This window comes from Amblyomma maculatum, chromosome 11 (genome assembly GCF_055883805.1).
Source record: "Amblyomma maculatum isolate TAMU_Amacu chromosome 11, ASM5588380v1, whole genome shotgun sequence".
NCBI classification, from domain to species: Eukaryota; Metazoa; Arthropoda; class Arachnida; order Ixodida; family Ixodidae; genus Amblyomma; species Amblyomma maculatum.
This window is the reverse complement of record NC_139354.1, coordinates 63272703-63287069: the sequence shown is the minus strand read 5'-3', so window position 1 is coordinate 63287069 and position 14367 is coordinate 63272703.

The following is a 14367-nucleotide window of genomic DNA, read 5'->3' as shown; positions in this document are numbered from 1 at the left end:
TAGGACCAGTCAATGCTTGGAAAATTAGTGTCCAATCAAAAATAAAGTCGCACCAGGAAATTGCAAGGTGATTTGGTTCAAACAATTGTGTAAACCTTCACAGAAAACTCTGCTGGAATTGGGAGAGCGGTAATAAGCTCCAATGACAATTTTTTTAAAGCAATTCTTATACAGCCCCGAATTATTTATAAGCCACAAACAACCGTTAGGGGAAAACAATGAAGCCGTTCATTGACACCAATTAGAACTCCTTCATATGTTCTATCAGCTCGATCACAAACAAATATAATGAAGCGACTATTGCAGTCAAGTAGTTCATTTGAAGATTTTTTCTCAGAGAGCCATGTTTTCGTTATGACAATTATATCTGCTTGCGAGGCATCAATACACGTGAAAAGCTGTCTTTAATTAGTGTACATTAGTGTATACAACAGAAACGTTAGATACGGAGCCGCTTACCCTCGCGCATTCTTAACGATTTGCAGTATAAACGCGTCCCGAACGTGTAGCCTTGGAAGGTGCGGCCTCGGTATCAACTGTTTGGCTAGTGGATGGCACCTCGCGAATGTTGTTCGTAAGCGCGTAAGAAACGTAGCATTTGCCGTCGGCAAGCAATTTATTGTGTCGCAGCTTATACTTTGTCTTGAGTGTTTTGGCGAACTCAAGACTCTTTCGAGCCTGTCGTGTAGCTGGGAAAAAGTCATGGCTCATGCCAAAATCGCTATCACGAAGGCCAGGCTGCTTGGAAAGTACCGTTTCTTTGGTCTTGAGCGTTGTGAATTTAGCGATAAGTGATCTTGTTTTCTCAGAGTCGAATCGGCAAATTCTATGAGCACGCACTATCGCATCTGATGATAAGTTTAGTTCAAGCTCGTCAGAAAGAAGAGCAATTTTTTTTTTTTAAGTGCTGGGGCATTTCTGAGGAGTCATAATTTCTTCCGAAAAAAAAATCCAATTATCGCGACAAGAATGACCTTCAATTTGATAAAGTTGAGCGCGAAACACTGCGGAATTTCACTCAAGGCGGTTAATGCTTCCCCATGCATCACCTATGTCCTGCTTCATATCTTCGAGCCCCGCCGGGGTGGCGCAGTGGTTACGGCGTTCGATTACTGTTCTCAAGGGCGCGGGATTGAATCGCGGCTTTGGCGGCCGCTTTTCGATGGAGGCGAAAAGCAATGCGCCTGTGTGCTGTGCGATGTCAGTGCACGCTAAAGAACACAAGGTGGTCAAAATTTCCGGAGTCCTCCACAACGGCGTCTCTCATAGCCTGAATCGCTTTGGGACGGTAAACCCCACAAACCAACCAAACCAATCATATCTTCGAGTGGAGCGGTTTGCTGCTCAACGCTTGCTAGGCGTTCGTTTATTTTGGATATGGTACTGGAGAGCGAGACCTGTTCTTGCTTAATTTCAGCAATAGTTTGGGACAAGGTAGCTTGGTTAGCTTCTATCCTAATGCATCTCTCATTGGTTTCTTTTACCATCTTCAACAAATCGGCCATATCGTTATCATCCGGTCCCGAGTTTTCATCGACATCACCGCACATCAAGAGAAAGAGCGAGCAAAACGGCGCTACCAGTGTTCCATTGCATAGAAGCACAACAATAAAAAGATCATCTGATTTAATGCATTCACTACAGAGAAATGGACAACTAGCCTGCACAAAAAAGACGATAACGTGAAAGTGCATAATCCTCGAGGTGTTTCCATGCCCACTGACGAGGGAGCGCTCGGCGCCGGCTTTTAGGCACTCCGTTGCTCGAGGGGTTGATGCCGATGAGGCCGCGCTACGGTGGATAAGGCCTGGGTTGGCAGTCCTGCTGGCAAAACAGCAGCCTATGTCGCTCAGCTGCGGCTATTCAACGAAGCATTGTTCAGCCAATCCAGTAGTCTTTTCGCTTGTGTAGTGTGCTCCAGTTTTGAAGAAGGGCGTTCCCGCACCACGACAGCAGATAGCGAAAAGCTGCACAAAAAAGACAATAACGTGTGAGTGCATTATCCTCGCGGTGCTTCCATGCCCACTGATTGAAGCAATGGCCACCAGAGCCAAACAGCATGTCAAACGTTTCATTCAACATCCGGAAAGGTTGCCTAATCCTTATGTAATGAGGTACTCAAATAATGAGCAATTCGATTTTATGTAGGACTAGGGCTGCTGTGCGGCCACTTTCAGTGGCTGCACAGCAGCCCAGCAGTCCATCTTTCAGTACTCTCACATAGGGCTCGTCAGCACACTTTTCTCGCAACGCCTGCATGACTGCCGAGGTTCCTATTAAGTCGAATGCTTTTTCGTAATCAATAAATGCCTTGCATAAGATCTAGTTATATTTCAAGCTTATTTCGATCACTTGGAGGATGGAGTCCATAATATCGATAGTAGACTACACTTTATGAAAACCTGCTTGATCTTTTGCTTGATTCGGTCTAGGGTGGTCTTCCTTGTGTTAGAGATTACTTTAGTAAAGGCCTTGCACGTAGCAGATATTAAGGTCATTATGCTGTAATTATTGAAATCCTTATAGCGTCCCCTTTCTTATGAATTTATTATGACGCCAGGCATTCTGAATAAAGGGTGGCCAGCTTTCCTAACAATACATCCCCGCCCTCTATTTCAACAAATCAGTCATTACCTAAGCCTCTCCAGCTGCTCTCCCCTTCTTCATAGTTTCTAAAATTTTCTTAACCTCGTCCTTCTGACACAATTTCACATTTTCAAGACTGCCAATATTAATAATGTCCTGACTACTTTGGCCACTGTATAGATCAGTATAAAACTCACTGGCTACTCTATCTTGTCCATATTCGTGATGTCATTGCCTGCTTGTCCCTTAGCGCATACATATGATTTTGTCCCCCTCCACTCTATGTCTAATTTCCGCTTCATCGCCTTGAGGCTGCCTCGTTCTTTAGAACATGCTAAATTTCCCACTGTTATAGTTCTCTATATCGGCTATGCTACACTTATTGGTTAGCTTTGATATCTCTGCCAGTTCTATCCTGTCTGTTGATTTGGAAGCTTTCATGATTTGGCCTTTTTTAAATCTTTCATCTCCTTTGATGCGCATTGGCAGGGCATGTAGTGCGAAGTGATGGTAACCCATGGTCGCGTAGGGCAACAAATTAGATTCTAAGGGAAGAAAGCGTGCCAGTGGGCGGCAGGAAGTGCGGTGGGTTGATGAGGTTAAGACGTTCGCAGGAGGGAAGTAGATGCAGCTCGCAGAGGACCGGATTAAGTAGAGGAATATGGTAGCAGCCTTCGAATTGCAGTAGGTATAGTCCGGTTGATGATGATGATGAGGGGGATGAATGCGATTTTAGCTTTTCCGTCTATACAATATACGTACTGTGTGTATAGTTTGTTTACAGTTTCTTGAAAATGATAGGAATGGCAGCAGGGTGCGAGAAGTGGTTATATGCGATTCCCGAAAGTGAGTCTGATCACTAAGAACGGAGCTCTGCACAGGATAGTTTCGCATATTGAAAACGTTAATCGCATCATTAACGGTTGTATTTGTGTACAGCTGCCTTCAGATTTAACGTGAACGACAGAAGGCGTGACATGCAGTTGAATTTGACAGCTTTTTTGGCACTGAAGCAGCATGGAAAGGTGACCGAGTTGGCGGTTGTTTATTATGGATGTAACAACGCGAAGTAGATGTGAGACAACTGCAAGAGGATGACATATACACGCGCTAACTAACCGCTAAATGTTTTATTCTGCACTACTCATAATTATACAAAACATACATGATACTATACAGTATGGAGTGGAGTAAGTAGAAAGTCGCCATGAAGCTCGGTCATTACGTATGCGTTTTCCGCATTTTGCTGGCCACATGCGGTCTCGCAGACCTACCAATGCGTTACAGCTCTCATACTTCGGGATCCAGAAATGGTGCGCTAAGCTGCCGCAGCCAGCGCGCCTCACGAGAAGTACGGCACATCAAATAATGCGTCAGTTTAATTTAAAATTTTTTACCGGTTGCTCGGGCTTGCTTTTACCTTGCTCCAGTTTCTTTTTTCTGCCTCGATTAGGAAAAGTAGGTCTGATTTCCTGTGCAATTCAATGGGAAGCGTGCGACACTTGTCAAAGCATTGAATTTGTTAGGCCCTGATCACTCACACGAAACCAGAGATGCGCGCGAGCTGCCGAAGCTTAGCGCGAAATTTTGGGTTCTTGAGGTGAAAAAAGAATTGTCCGTGGCTTAGCTCAGCTAGGCCAGGATATACGTAACGAAAACATGTGTGCCTGGCGCTAGGCTTCAGACTCATTTCCAATCCAGTGTAATCCGATCAAGTCCAATTAGGTGCAGTTAAGTCCTTGTAAATTACAATCCAGGCCTCTTCAATTCAATCCAAACCTGTCCAATCGAGTCCAATCAAATCCAGTCTAATCTAATCTTGTCCAATGCAGAGTAGAGTACACCCTCGCTTAAAGCGCACTGCTGACTATCCTATCATCATCCGTACTACTGTTATCGTCACGCTAGAAAGGAGAATTAAGATGCGCTACTCCCGATCCCGGGCGTTGCGCAGTTGGTAAAGCGTTCTCCGGACAATCCGAACGATGAAGGTTCGATTGCCACTGGAGACGTGTTTTTTCATGACGAGACCGGTCCGGCGTGGGGACGTCTTTCTAGATGCCGCTGCGAGCGGGTGGTTCCCGCAAGCTGCGTCGTTCGCTAGGCAACGGGTTTGCTCATATGTACGCTAGACAATGAAAAGGTGGTTCCTAGGCAGTGGCGCTAAGAGCGGTGAAAACCACGGTTGAATTTGGTGCTACGGCGAAGTCGCTTCAAAATACTTCAACGCATTGTCCGTGCCTGGGATGACGCATCTGAGGGAAAAACGTGAAGAAGTACCTACGTAACGAGCACGTTTTGTACACGATTGTCGGCCATATTCATAAAAGCAGTTGAAGCGACTTGCGCATCAGCCTTTGTCAGATGCCGTAAACGCACAAAGAGCATTTTCCTGCACCCAATGACTATCGCTTCGCGGCGCTGCCGGCAGTCCAAGCTGTTTTCATTCATTTGTGCTAATCAGTGGGCGGCTGTATAAAGAAGTGCATATTCAAATTTTCGCAAATGCATTACTTGTTAGCGCTGAATTTAGAAACTTGCTTTATAGGTAACTATAAAAAGCAATATTTCCTGCGGGACTAATATATAGAAATATTACGGAGTTTGTTCCCTAAACAAGCCGCTGCTAGTCGGTTTTTTTTTTGCGTCTACAGGTTCCTGCGCATGTATAATATATTTTATTTTCTTCAGAAATATTATACCCTGCGTACCGCGTTTTGTGCATTTTATGTGAAATATTGACCGTAGCGAAATTTAATAATGATATTACTTAGCACAGCAACACAGTGGCTGCCATGTTGTTTTATGTAACCTTATAAGACGAACACCTTCATGAAGCTTTACAACTAAGCCCTTCTACGAAAGCAAAATCATGCGCTTTTTACAGAAACCACTTAGCATAGCAGCACAGCATCTGTCATTTTGCTTCATGTAAGATCTTACCACAAAGCTTTTAAGAAAGCGTCGTCCCCTGTCACTTGTACGAAAGCAAAATCATACGAGTTTTATGGTTGGGATGCCATGCATCGATGCCTTTTTTGAATACTTGAAATTAATTTTGCTTGCCTCTGGAAACATTCAAATGAATGTAACCGAATAGCCTAAAATATGTTTGGTTTGGTTTACACGGTTAACAGTCCCACAGCGACTCAGGGGATGAGAGACGCCGTAGGGGAATGTTTGGAAAAGTTCGAACACTGGCTGTTGTTTACCGATTGCAGAAATCACACAGTACATTGACGTTTTGCTTTCAGTTCGAAAACAATTCTAACGCTCGCCACCACTGATCAAGAATCTTGTGTGATCTTGTTTGTGGTGTGGCTCTCCGAATGCTTCACCTATTCACTCAGCACAAGTGGCCGTGACTCACGCAGCCGTCGTAGACTGCAAAATATTGCATCACCCTCAATATTCACACAACCTGCCAAGGAATTGCCGGATATGATGCAGTTTGCATGTCGAACCGTGAATCAGCCTCTATTGTCAAGTACAGGTGTTCTGAATTTGTAATTCTGTTTTTGCATCTTTGTCTACCATCGCTTTCTGTGCCACAAGTGCTTTCCCTCTTCTTTCCTCGTATCTTTGCGCTGTATTTTATAACGCTCCTACGTTTGTAGAGAGGGAAAAGTACACAGTTTTACCAGCTTTTTATTTGTATAAACGTGTTTAGCTATAAACATGTGAACTGATTTTTAATCCTGTCTGCTTCACTGCTAACTTTGTAAGGGGGCCAGGACACCGTCAAGCTGTTTTTACAGCTTTTAGTTCTGGCCCCTCCTTTTCTTGCTAAAAGAAAATAAACTTTAAACTTGAAGCTTGAAACTTGAATAACCTCTTTTTCTTTCTTCCTAAGGAGAACACACTACGCGAGAGCCTTTCTACTATGGAGAGGAAGTGAGTTTTCAAGAACCTGCTCTTCCACAACGCAAATAATAAAGAGGTCTATAGCAATTGTCTGCACAGCTCATCCATTCCATGAGAGGCAGAAATTCGCGGCCTTTGGCGCAAAAGATGCATACAATGATAGAACTCGCACTCCAGCTACATTTTTGCGCCTACCTTTTTTCATGCAAATATTCAAATCTTATGGACGGCCCTCGTTGTATTAGTAGTAATTGTCGACATCCACGTGTGGGAAATATTCGCGCGGAAAGATCCTGATTGGTCGCCAGGTGTATAATATGACAACTACAAGACCTCAGGCGGAAACTACAAACACTACAAATTCAAAATAAATTTATGAAACGTATTCAATCAATGTAATTTATTGAACTTGGGGTTGCAGCCCAGGTCCTGTGCAGGCCAGTAGGGGATGCAACGCATAGGCCACGAGGGATCGATGGTAAGAGAAGGCACCTAGTGAACGTTTTGTGGTGCGTATAAACTACTGACGACCATTTTAGGTGTGTACTGATGTTACAGTAATATTAATTTAAAAATTGTGATAATCTATGGACGAAAAAGTTTAAGCAATTGCACAATTAAAAGGCGGTAACAAAAGTGCGCACCTTCCACTCATAAGCCAAATTTTTAAGAGTAGGCGCGCCCTAATGTTTTTTTCAAGGACAAAGTGTGAAACTGTTTAAAAAGATCACTTGCCACGACATGGTTTGCTACTTGGTATATTTACATTTTATGCAGTTTGAGAAATCCCCCAGTGGTAAAAAAGCTGGTAGATTTTTAATGCGGGTAAACCAGCAGGACATTCGAAAACTTTCTCCCGCTGATAGAAGTTGACAAAGACGATGACGGGAAATGCACACCATGAGAGTGGGTTATAATCTGCCCGAAAGATGACCACCTGCGGCCATACATACGACGTTCCTTACTCGCTTCCAAAAGGTAATCATCAGGGTTCGAATCCAATCCGCTGCAAAGTTTTCTTTAGAGCATAGATCTAACGCTTCACACTGTACACTAAGGTCATTAATTTGCGCGTTTGACGTTTATCCGGAGGAGAGGGCCTAGCGCAAACGCTGCTTGTTATTCCATTGTCCTCTTCACCTCGTCTCTAGCAGTATCGGGGCCACTGAGCGATCGTCCTGATCGTTGACATGAATGTTCTCTGCAGTCATACCACATTACTAGTCGTGTAGTTTAGGGCTGTGTCATCAGAAGCTTAGTTGCAATTACGCTCGCCATAAATGAGGTGCGTGCCGGCCCGAGTGCGTCAACGTTACGTTAGGTGCGTCAAGTTGTGTCTCATCATCATACCGATATAGCTCGGCAAGAAGCATCAGTGTTGAGAAAGCTTGATATGCTCGAAGGAAGCAGAGATCAATGAAGAGCAAGAGTATCTCACAGTGAAAAAAAACGCCAGTAGGGCCCTGTAACCTTGCTTAACCGTGCTCATGGTCGGATAATTAGGTTTAAGTGGGATAAACCTTCGCATTGTTCAGTGTGAAGACATCAGAAATGGATACGGAAGCTTCAGATAATTTTCCTAGCTTCTGAAATTCCTTATTAGTGTTTTCGTGCTTAAAGCAACCGCGCACAGAACGTCGAATCTTCCAGGAAGTCACGTTGCCTCAAAGTATAATTGGGGATATTTTGTTGCCCTGATGTTTGCCAGACAATTTGCCTGACGTTCACCGTATAGTTACTACACATGAAGCAATGCCCTGAAGATTGAAAACGGTGGTATAAAAATAGAAATATTGCGGAAAGGTCGGAGTCTCTGTATATATCAAAATATTCTAGTACAATGTAAATCTGGATGATGTTGCCGAGGCGTAATAAGACTTGGAATATATTTGAAATTAAAAAAGAAAAAAAAAACTGCCTTCTATATGCTACATCGCTACGGTCGCTCTGCATTTTAAAGCACTTTTTAGCTCGCAAATAGGCATTGCACTTTTTTGTACACAGCTGCTATTATGATATAGTATATACTGAACTTTCCCAATAGGACAAATCTGCTTGAATTGTTGACTATGTGCTTCTTCTAGAAGAAGCAATCCAGTCGGAGCTGTTTTGTACATTTTTCACTGTTGCCTAGCGCAATTGTTCTACTATACTAAAAACGAAGCTGCTGACTTCAACTCTTAGAGTATATAGTATTGAGCATTGTTCGTGGCGAGAGCAGCAAGCACTCTATAACTGCTGGCGAACACCTATCCTAACCTGCGCAATCATGTTATGTGAGAGAAGACAATATATATCTGCCCTTTAGAGTACCTTGGAAAGATTTAACAGGAAAAGGAAGAAACGGTAATGTTTAGTTTTTTTCTCGGGAGATAACAATGGGAAGGAGAGAATGCGCTTCGCGTTTTACAATGAAAATAATGGAAGGAACATCGCTGACACTTTTATAGTCGCACCTAGTCGAAACTTTCCGCCGAAGAGGAAGGAAAAACAAGCGAGAAAACAACGGCCTTGATGTTGTTATCGAAAATGTTTTGAAATTCTAGCTTCACTCTTTGTGATTTTATAACCGTGATGCATTACAGTAACCAGGGCATTTGGATTCTCCAAGTGTGAAATATTCATAACGCATTGTAGATGCTCAGAAATTGGTTTAATAGTCCATGCTGCTTTTAATAGTAGTTATTGAGAGGTAAAGTCAACCTCGCTCAACAATGAACGCGTATAGTGTGGTCATTTTTATAGCATGCTCAGTCGTATGCTACGCGAAGGTAACGGACCCAAAATGTTGTGGAATTTTGCTTGTAAGGAGCAATAAGTTTGAGACTGAGCGTTTGCATAACAGCCGCTGCGGCAGAGTGTAATTTATGCTCTAGGTGAGTAACTTACAAGAGTGCAAAAAACCTGCAATATTCTAGCATAACATCACACTGTGGAAAGCATCAGCCTTTTCTAACAGAATAATGTAGATTGAGAAAACAACACACATCGCGTCTCGTTGCCAGAATCAGAGCTTATTTGCATTTCGCTAGACCTTAAGTGAAGTCTGAAAACATCAAGGTGATGACATTTGTTTGTCATATTAAAGCCAGAGGGTAAAAACACAACAAAACCAAACAGAAAGCATTTTGAGCATTGCGCCATAAAAAAGGTGGAGTATTCGATGTCCAAAGAGACTCTTAAAAATATAATGTTCCTGCCATAAGAAAGTGCTAGTCATTTAGGAAATCCTCATTATTCGGCATTTTAGTTTCATTTTATATACATGCCAACAAATGGGACCAGCTGCTTTAAGATTAGTTTTGAATTCGTAGATTTTATTGCCCATCCGGTCACATCATAAGTTTTTACACATCGCAATTTTCCAGTGTACTATTACTGTACTTTATTATACCGACAAGATAAAAACTCTAGGCGATTTATAAATAAATATCTTTTGTTTCTTGGTGCACAGTTAATTATAAGTGCGACAGTTCTGCCAGGTCATATAAAAAACAAGTGAATACCAGTGAGAAGAAAGTAAACTATTGATTATGAGGCGGTATTTCCACTCCTATGGTGGTTACGCGCAGCTTAAAAAATCTACAGCTTAATCCTGACCTGAGCAGTACAATACAAATCACGCGGACTTGCGTACGTCTTAAAGTTTTCGAGGCACAATAGTTGTTAGAGAAAAAGAAAATTCAATAATTTATTTACTTGCATGAGGTATTGAGTACACCTTTTCAAACTACAATTAACAATGGACATCTCTCTCAAACATTACGCGAAATCACCTGGAGAGTGAAAGAACGCACTCAAAATTGCTATATTTTGCAAGGAATATTAATTTATATTTATGAGCATGAGCTATGAAAGTTCTTCCTTTCAGATAGAATGTAAAATCTACATCAATTCAAGTGGCCCATTTTCAATGTTTTAGTTGTCAAAGTTTGTTCCCCACATTGCCCACGTTGTGATGCGATTTTGGCTCTGTTCCCCTTCAGAGATCCTTCTTCATAGGGCTAAAGCAAATACTTTGCGAAGGGTATCGAAGGGTATCTAGTATCAGCCGGAGATACTTAGTATCTCCGGCTGACACTAGACACCATTTGATCAAAATATATCCAAAGGCTGCAAATATACATACCAAGACAACATTCCCACAACTGCCCGTAATTTATTCAATGAATAAGGTCTCTTATATTGCTCTAACGAAACAAAAATATCCACTAAATGACGCGGCCTAATCGGCTCCTGACCAAACAAAACTTACGAAACCCTGTGTCATATCTAAAAATATTTTATTTACGCCGAACGCGGAGTAACGAATAGCTGCTTGTTTCGACAGCTCAAAAAGAAGCATATTTGCATTGAAAGTTGAGAACTTTTTTCACGTATGTAGAAAACAGCAACTTGCTTTAAATAAACCAGCATGGGCTTCGTGAGGCAACCAACGAATATTTGAAGAAAAAGAAGCAACCACTTGTTTGAATTTTGAAAGTATCGATTTTGCAAAAGATATGGTAGACGGTTCACTGGCGCCTCAAGGACAACATAAAACCGGTTCCATGAACATTAATGAGATTGCGCTTCAGTCAAAAAGGTAGAGTAGCAAGCAGTTTATCAGTTAGCGCTGCAGTAAGGCACTGTCACCGTGTATTTATCATCATGTTCCTTCGGAAGAGCATTAGTCTCAGACTTTGCGCTAATAGACGCTGGACTTTTATGTCCTTAGTTGAGCAATTCAACTAAAACATCGAGTAATGCTAGAAAATTAGAGTTGTTAAACACTTCTGGAAAAAATGTGAAGCGAAAGCTCGCACTTTGAGCGACCGAGCTTTGCAACGAACACAACTAGCGATCAGTCGAACATATCAAAGTCCACTGCCGTGCTAAGGAAAAGGCACTATCACGCTCTACGCATGCGATGCCCCAAGACGCCTTCATGCTCCAATGGCGGTGAGCTCCCAACGACGGCGCGTAGATGCACATTGCGAAACTACCCTTCTCTACCTCTCCGCGCCTGCGCGCGCATCGGTTGGGATTACGTTGACCTCATCATCGTCTCTGTAGCGTGTGCAGCGGCCGAACACCCGTGGAAAGTCGCAGCTAGTTGCACTGCCAACAGCGCATGCCCAGGAGTAGCCTCTGCCCGGCTCCGCAAAATTTGCTTTCCCTAACCTAGTGTAGCTTTCTGCACAAAAATTGAACACAGTCAGGAGCAAATTCATGCAGTCGCAGCAGCGCTAGCGCGCTCACAGTTATTTAAAAATGACGGCGGTTACGTACTTTCTGTTGTATTACAACGTAGCGATTTGTTTATATATGTGTGGTGCTGTTTTTTCGGATGTTTAATTTGAGGCCAAAGCCTGTAATGCTTTATACTGGCGGCTATGACCCTGTTCATCTGACCAAGAGAATTGTTAGGCTTCTTCGCGTCATCACCTGACGATGTCATCGGCAAGTATACCGTGAAGAAGCTAGCTAAAAGATGCAAGTTCTGTCTCGACCGGATATCGAACCTCCAACCCTTCGATCCCTTGCCAATTGCTTTATCCAACTGCGCCACGCCCGATATTTTATTTTTCTTTATTACCGACTTTGACATGGGACATGTACCAAGATTAATGGATAATCCGTCAGGAATACATTCACTGACGTGACAAGTTTAAAATTTTTTAACAGCACCAATTCATGTTGGCTGGTTAGGAAATACTCGATGCTCTTTTTTGAACCGTATGACTATTTGAATGAAGTGCTCAAGTACAGATCTCACTGCGATACCTGCGTTGTTGTACTGCGTCCTCATTTTCTACAAGATGTGGAGACCCAAGAGCATAATAGCTTCAAAAGGAATGCAGCTGTTTGTACAGGTAAGAGCCTAATGTCATAAGGATTTAACAGAAACTTTTTCTATAATGTTCTTTGAATGAATACCGCATAACCCCCCCCCCCCCCCCCCCCTCCCTTCGCTAAGGATCCAAATCGCGGTTTCTATTTTATCTGGGTTTCTCACAGATGAAATATTGTGTCGTCCAAGAGTCAAAAAGGCCTTTGCATACACCCATGTTTTCACTCATAATGTATTAGCGTCAGTTTAAAGAAAATGATTTTTACAGACGGTAAGCCTATCATTCATTTAACTCTCTTGCGGACGTCTCCTCCTTGGCCTCCGCAGTGCGGCAAACGGCAGATCGGCAGCGGAAGCATGATGTCCACCAAGCGTCTATACACTATGTTCCTACTGACGTTATTCAGGTAATCAATGGATAACTGCACGTGCAATATCCTGTAAAAGAGCGGCAATTTTCGCATCTACCCCTCCCTACACCACTCGTGGTTTCTGACGGGCAAACAAATTGGGGCAGCAGACGGGCATTCGTCACTGATTGATTGTCCTTAAATATACATCCTGTTGATCCCGAAAGAATATAAAGGGCGATACAACCTGTTGGAAAAATAAATGCACTAGACCATCTATCTCCTTCACATCTATAACAAGATTGCTCGACTTGCCCTTTCCCAAGTAGAAGCCCATATGAAGACCACAAACACTCGATACATTTATGGGATACTACATCGCGGCGCGAAGAACATTTTACGGATGGTGGCACTCAAAAGCATTGAAATTGGCCGCCCCTGCTATGCGTTGGCCTTTTTGTTTCTGACCTGCCCATTCTAGTAGTGTTCTGAAGTCGATAACACTCAAGTAGGACACCAAGGTATATTGCAGAAATGTTTGACTCCTGAAGTTGGGAGTGGTAGCTTGGTGTTTGCTCTCAGTCCACGTGCCAAAACCCAGAACTTTTATTTCAGTTTGTTTGTCCACCAGTTGACCTGCAGGAATTCAGAACAGGTATAATTGCAGTTACACTTTCTTTGAGCGAAATACAGCAATGCCATTAGCATAAGCTCAAGTATGCGGGAGAAACTTTGAAAGCGACGCTGACCGTGCTGCAGTGCGCTGGCGCTGACTTGTGCGGACGCAACACCATCAGCCCATTTGAGCATAGCGGAAGACCTGTCTTCATTGCTGCTAGCGATGCAACCCCTGGCGAGCAAGGATTTTCACACCAACCTTCGGTTAGCGCACTGTTAGAACAATTGAGCGATCTGATATATACGATGCCTAGGGCGCATTAATGGTTCCGCAGCTCATATGCGTTTGCATAAAAATGCGAAGCCGCGTTTCTGCAAAGCTCGGCCTGTACCATACGCAATGCGGGAACAAGTGTGGCATGAAATAGACCGGCTGGTTAAACATGGTATTCTTCGCCGCCTATTGACAGTGCGGAGTGAGCCACGCCTCTGGTTCCCGTTATCAAGAAGAATGGCACCATTCCGTTGTGTGGCGATTTTAAGGGGACTGCAAATGTTGAATGTGCCATGGAGCAGTACCTATTGTCGAAAATACTGATATGTTACCTAACCTAAAGACCGGTGCAGACTTCAGCAACATCGACTTGAAAGATTCTTACAATCAGTGGCCTCTTCATCATCATCATCATCAGCCTGATTATACCCACTGCAGGGCGAAGGCCTCTCACATATTTCTCCACTTAACCCGGTTCTGTGCTAGCTACATCCACTTGACCCCGGCGAACTTCTTAATCTCATCCGCCCACCTAACTTTCTGCCGCCCCCTGCTACGCTTTCCTTCCCTTGGAATCCATTTTGTTACCCTCAGGGAGCATCGGTTATCCTCTCTTCGCACTACATGTCCTGCCCACGTCCATTTCTTCTTCTTAATTTCCACTAGAATGTCGGTAACTAGAGTTATTTCTCTGACCCACTCCGCACACTTTTTATCTCTTAATGTTACCCCTACCATTTTTCGTTCCATAGCCTCTGGGTTGTCCTCAACTTAAGTCGAACTCTCTTGGTTAGCCTCCACGTTTCAGCTCCATAGGTGAGTACAGGCAAGATGCAACTGTT